At 46.7% G+C, this 6893-nt stretch overlaps 1 non-coding gene across 1 annotated transcript; it reads right to left on the bottom strand.

The window, feature by feature from the left end:
* Nucleotides 1–202: 202 nt before the first annotated feature.
* TRNAI-UAU (transfer RNA isoleucine (anticodon UAU)) lies at nt 203–296 on the bottom strand. The gene is made up of 2 exons: nt 259–296; nt 203–238 (listed from the first exon to the last, which is right to left on the bottom strand). It is a non-coding gene; the product is annotated as a tRNA-Ile (tRNA).
* Between the last annotated feature and the right edge of the window lie 6597 nt (nt 297–6893).

The following is a 6893-nucleotide window of genomic DNA, read 5'->3' as shown; positions in this document are numbered from 1 at the left end:
TACTGGGTTAGATGCACCATTGCTCTGACCCAGTATGGCCGTTCTTATGTACAGAGCATTGTAGATTGGTGGAGTCTGACCAGCACCCTTTAGAGAAGGGGACACATCTTGACTCTTCTGCTCCTCAGTGCCTCGTGTGATGGACTTTTATATTCCATAGGGCAAGATGATTGGGGGAAGCCATTTGGTTAACTAAAACTGATGCTCCAGGTGAGACTTGAACTCACAACCCCAGCATCACTCTGCACCATACTGCCTTATAAGTACTGTGCACTAACCACTTGTGCTACTGGAGCACATATCATTAGGTTTCCACCCAGCCGTATAGATGGACCTGGGTGGGACTGAGCCAACTAAATAAATGTGGCTTCTAAATGTTACCAGCACCTCCAGCATGCAAGGGAGGAGACTGGCCATCCAGCCCTGTGATAGGGCTGGTTAATGCATTCAGCTGTTTATGGACAAGTTGGTTTGGCTGACCCAGTGTGGGAGCTTTCCATGGATGAGGTTTAGTTGAAACTTGAAGGGGAAAGGCATTTTCATTTCTGTCCAGCTCCATTTGTCTCCTTTGATCTTCAGCCTCTTTCCTTTGCTGCTGGGAGATGAAGAGGTAAGGCCCCGTCTATCTGAGTCAGAGGAACTCTGTATCCCACAGCATGTTTTTAGGAGAGAGGGTAGGTGGGCTGGGCTGGGCTGGGCTGGCTGTAATATTGATAATGATTCCTTGGTCTGAGTGCAGATCAATATATCATCCACCTAAGAAATCACACTGTCCCTTTCAGGCATCCCTTCCCACAACTTGACTGCATGGGCCTGGCAGATAATAGGGGCATTACTCCAGCCCATGGGAACCCTGGCAAAACATAGCTGTTTTTCCTGAAAGGTGAAAGCAAATTTGTAATAGCTGTCCCGATGAAAAGGGATAGCAAAGAAAGCATTGGACAGATTTAAAACTGAAAACCAGTGGGCCCTTCCTACATTGGAGACCATCACCTCCTGCTACTTCATCACAAAGGGGCCATCGGTGTGGTCATCAATTAAGGGGGAACAAATGCACTACAAGCCTCCTTGACTCAAAAGCCCATCAATTGTTTCTTTGCACCTAGTTTCTGCCTCCTTTGGCTATCGATACTGTCTCTGGGGTGGAGGATTGAGGCTTGTGACTAGGATTTCTGCATCCATTTTATCACATTCTATTTTATTTTTAGCCCCCACTTTCTGGTGTCTCTCTGCAATTGTTAGGACTTCTGTAATCCAAGCAGGCCATTCCAGTTCCTCAGATGCCTTAAGAGCTGCTTTTCGATAGCTTGCTGAAATTTCCAGAGACTCCCAGGAGGCATTTCCCATAGGACCCTGTTAGCAACATCAACCAGCAGTTTTAATTCTCTCAAGACATCTATTCTCAGGACCCCTTCTCCTCCCAGATCCATTGAACCAATTACCCTTTATTTCTCCTCTTTCCTACCTGATACAGGATGTTTCTGTAAATGCAGTTACAGTGCTCATTGATGTGGAAATGGAGAGAAAAACTCGCAGATAGGTTTGCTTTGGGATACGGGGGGTCGGTGAGACAGTGAGGATTCTGGAGGTTTGCTTAAGCAATAAACCCTTTATTTTACAATAAACAATTCTATCCCTATAATAAACAGTTCTATTTCTATAATAAACAGTTTCACAGCAAACAATTGCACAGCAAACAGTGATAGCAAAGGGCAGGAGAACTCCGTGCGCGAAAGGACAAAATGCGCCACCCAAGACTTTAGCATTTCGTGATCTCTCCGGATCAACGCACGGCTGCCAGCATGTGACACTAGGGTGCCTGTTTTTGGAGTTCCCCAAAGAAGTTACAAGACAAACACAACAGAAAACAGTTAATCCATACTCACAAACATTATATACAGGTATACCATGTTGGCCAAATTCAGTTGCCGTTTGCTTTAGATACTGCAGACAGGAGAGAGTCGCTGTGAGTGATCAGTTCGCAGCGAAGTGGGCTGGGGAAGATGCGTCAGCCCGCCAAACTGGCATGACCAGGAGATACGTGGGGTGCCGAGTAGATTCAATTCCTCTCTGCTCTCTGCTATCTGGGTTTGAACTTTTATAGTTTCCCATGGTCAGCAGAGGCTAAGCCCCATTGGTTGCTATTTACTACATGACCTTCTAAGGTCATGGCTTGGAGTTTAGCCAACCAGGTGCTCCTGATTTCCCGGGCAACCAGGTGATTACAATTTTCCCGGGCAATTGCTGACCACGCACCAGCAGGTGAGGTCGCTTCATTTCCTTATAAGGAGACAGGTACGTGCGGCTCGTGCTGCTGAGTCAACCCTCCCTACGCTGCCTCTTTATCCACATGGGGAGGAGGGGCGGTGCACGTGGCGCTGCAGACACCACTCTGCGATTTTGTCTCCACAACCCTCACCATAAAACCCTAACCCTAAGCTCAACCCTAACTGTAACCCTAACCCTCTAACCCTAAATCCTTAACCATAACCCAAACCCTCTATCCATCATCCTCTAGCTCACTCTCACCCTAACCCTACAACCAGCATGAAACCTGAGCCCCTAACAATCACCCTCACCCTAAAACCCTCACTCTCACCCTAAAACCCAAGCCCTCAAACTCTACGCCTAACACTTTAACTGTAACCTTCACCTCTAACGCCACCCCCAAACCCGAACCCTCATATTCACACTTACCTTAACCATAACCAAAACCAAAACCCTCACTCTACCCCAAACCCTAAAACCCAACCCTAACCCATAACTAACCCAAACCCTACCTCTAAACCCTAACCTTAATGATAAAGCTAAAACCCTAACCCTAACCCCAAATTTTAACTCTGACCTTAACCCTCACCTTAACCCGAACCCTAAACCCTATCTTTAACCCTCAACTAACCCTAAACCCTAATCTTAAACCTAACTCTAAAAAAACCCTAATCCTAACCCTAAACTAACACTAACCCTAACTTTAACCCTAAACCCTAACATTAACCCTAACCATAACCTAACCCAAACTGTAACACTAACCCTAACCCTATCCCTAACTCTAAAACTCTAAATCTAACACATAACCCTCAAACCCTAACCCTAACCTTAACCCTAACCCTCTACCCTAACCTTCAAACCCTCCAACACTAAACTTAACCCTAACCCACTAATGCTAACCTTTAACCCTACCCTTAACTCTAATCCTAACCCTCTAACCCTAACCCTCCAACCGTAAGCCTAACCATCTAACCCTAACCTTGACCCTAACCTTAACCTTCTTACCCTAACCCTAACCCTAACACTCTATCCCTCACTCCCACCCTAACCCTAACCCTAACCCCACACCCAACCTGAAACCTGAACCCCTAACAATCACCCTCAAACTAAAACCGTCACCCTCACCTTAACCCTCTAGCCCTCACTCCCACCCTAACCCTAACCCTAACCCCACACCCAACCTGAAACCTGAACCCCTAACAATCACCCTCAAACTAAAACCATCACCCTCACCCTAAAACAAAACCTTCTAACCGTAACCTTCATCTTTAACCTCACCACCAACCCCGAACCAGAACCCTCATATTCACCCTCAACCTTACCATAACCAAAACCCAAACCCTCAGTCTACCCCAACCCTAAAACCCAACCCTAACCCTAGACCCAAACCTTAAACCCTTATCTTAACCTAACCCTAACCCAAACCCTCTAACCCTAACTGGCTAAGCATAACCCTTACTCCTAAACCCTAACTCCACCCCCAACCCTGAACCAGAACCCTCGCACTCACTCTCACTCTCAGCCTAACCCTAAAACCCTAACCCTCACCTTAACCCTAACCACAACCTTTACCCTAAAACCTAACACTAACCCCCTAACCCTAAACCCAAAACCCTATAACCTCACCCAAACCCTATAACCTAACACTAAGTCTAACCCTTCACCCTCACCCTAACCCCAAATCCGAACCCTCACCCTAACCCTAAAACCTAACTCTAATCTTAACCCTAACCCTAAAACCCAAACCTGAAATATAAACTGAACACTAAACCCTAACACTCACCCTCACCCTAAAACCCTAAGCTCAACCCTAACTGTAACCCTAACCCCCAACCCTAAATCCTTAACCCTAACCCAAACCCTCTATCCATCATCCTCTAGTTCACTCTCACCCTAACCCAACACCCAGCCCAAAACACAAACCCCTAACAATCGCCCTCACCCTAAGACCCTCACCGTAAAACCCAAACCCTCTAACCCTATGCCTAACACTCTAACTGTAACCTTCACCTCTAACCCCAATCCCAACCCCGAACCCAAGCCCTCATATTCACCCTAACCCTAACCAAAACCCAAACCCTCACTCTACCCCAAACCCTAAAACCCAACCCTAACCCTAACGCTAACCTAAAACCCTAACCTTAATCCTAACCCTTAACTAACCCTAACCCTACCTCTAAACCCTAACCTTAACCCTAAAGCTAAAACCCTAACCCTAACCCCAAATTTTAACTCTGACCCTAACCCTCACCTTAACCCGAACCCTAAAGCCTAACCTTGACCCTCAACTAACCCTAAACCCTAACCTTAAACCTAACTCTAAACAAAACCTAATCCTAATCCTAACCCTAAACTAACACTAACCCTAACTTTAACCCTAACCCCTAACTTTAACCCTAACCATAAACTAACCCAAACCGTAACACTAACCCAAACCCTAACCCTAACCCTAAAATCCTAACCCTATTCCCTAACTCTAAAACTCTAACCCTAACACCTAACCCTCAAACCCTAACCCTAACCCACAAACCCTCCAACACTAAATTTACTTAACCCTAGCCCTAACCCGCTAATGCTAACCTTTAACCTTATCCTTAACTCTAATCCTAACCCTAAACCTAAACCTCTAACCCTAACCTTAACCCTCTAACCCTAAACCTGACCCTAACCTTAACTCTCTTGCCCTAAGCCTAACCCTAACACTCTAACCTTAACCCTAACCCTAACCCTAAACTAATCCTTATCCTAACCCTAACCCCTTACAATAACTCTTAAGAACTAACCCTAAAACCCTAATCCTAACCCTAACACTAAAACCCTAACTCTAACCCTAAATCCTAACCCTAAACTTAACCCTAACCATAAACTAACCCTGACTTTAACCCATAACTAACCCTAACCCTAACTGCAAACACTAACTTTAACCCTAACACTAAACCCTAACCTTAACCCAAACACAAACACGAGCCCAAACCCGATCCGTAACCCTAACCCTGAAACCCGAACCTGAAACCTAAGTCAAACCCTAAACCCTAACATTCACTCTTTTCCTATTACCATAACCATAACCCTAATCCTAAACCCCAACCGTATCCCTAATCCTAACCCAAATCCTCTAACCCTCACTCTCACCCTAACCCCACACTCAACCTGAACCCGAACCTCTAACCCTCACCCTAAAAACCTCACACTAACCCAAACCCTCTAAACCCACCCCCAACCCCTAACCCGAACCTTCACAGTCACCCTCACCCTAGCCCTAACCCTAACCAAACCCCTAACCCTCACTCTAACCTTAACCCTAAAACCCTAACCTTAAATCTAAAACCCAGCCATAACGCTAACCATAACCCTAACCCTAAATTAACTCTAGCCCTAACCATAAACCTAACCTCTAACCTTAACCTTAAACTAACCATAACCCTAAGCCTAACACCCTAACCCGCACCCTAACCCCGAATCTGAACCCTTACCTTAACCCTCATCCTAAAACCCTAACCTCGACCCCAACCCTGATTCTGAACTCTCACCTTAACCCTAACCTGAGCCAGAACACGATCCCTAACCCTATAATGCTAACCCAAACCCGATCCCGAACCCTAAGATGAACCTGAAACCTAAACCCTCACCCACAGCCTCACCCTAAGTTTAACCCTAACCTGAACCCTAACCCTAAAACTGCAACCCAATAACACTAACCCCAACCCGAACCCGAAACTGAGCCAAAACCTGATCGCTAACCTAAAACCCTAACCCGAACCCTAAGCTGAACCGTAACCCAAAGACGAAGCCGAAACCTCACCCTAACCCTCTAACTTTAACTCTCTAGTCTTCACTCTCACTCTAACTCCACACCCAACCTGAACCTCAAACCCAAAACTCTAATCCTCACCCTAAAAAGCTCACACTAAAACTTTCACCCACACCATAACCCTAACCCTTACCCAAACCCTCTAAACCCAAACCCTCTAAAACTAACCGTAACCCTCACAACTAACAACAAATCCAACCCCTCACCCTCACCCTTAACCTTAATCCTACTCCTAAAATAACACTAACCACTAAATTTAAGCCTGGATGTCTGACCATCTTTACTTCTCTCGCTCTTTGTCAGGAAGGGAAGGAAAGGGGGAGGGGGGTAAAGGCTCTCCTGCAAGCCGGCTTCGAACCAGTGGTCTAAGAATGACCAGCTGAGCGCCTGCTACAGTCCTCCGCAAACAGGTGGAAAGAAGAGGAAGCCAAGTTGAGTGTGAGCGGGGGTGGCCTGAGCTCCTCGCTGGTGGAGCCGGGTGCTCCGTGGCGGTGGGTCCGCCAGCCGTGATGCAGAGACATCCGATTATCCTTGGCTACTGAGTCACCAGGACGTACTCATTTGGCCCCGGCCCCCATCTTATTCCTGTCAATTTCCACAAGCAGTACGGAAAAGGCCAAAGGACATATAAGGCAGCTGAACCGCACGCATTTCTCCTTGGGTCACCAGTCTTCACCTACCTCTGGATCTACTGGTCTGCAACTGAACTCAACTGAAGCTGTGGAAGAGAGGACTGAGACCCATCCGGGCACCGGATATACACCAGAGGCACCTTGCTTTTTCCGCCTCCCCTCGCTCTCCAGGAAAGCAGGCA

Source organism: Emydura macquarii, unplaced genomic scaffold, assembly GCF_026122565.2.
Source record: "Emydura macquarii macquarii isolate MOO-44397 ecotype Brisbane River unplaced genomic scaffold, CSIRO-AGI_Emac_v2 contig_3689, whole genome shotgun sequence".
NCBI classification, from domain to species: Eukaryota; Metazoa; Chordata; order Testudines; family Chelidae; genus Emydura; species Emydura macquarii.
The sequence above is the reverse complement of the archived record's forward strand: the minus strand, read 5'-3'. Positions and strand labels throughout refer to the sequence as shown.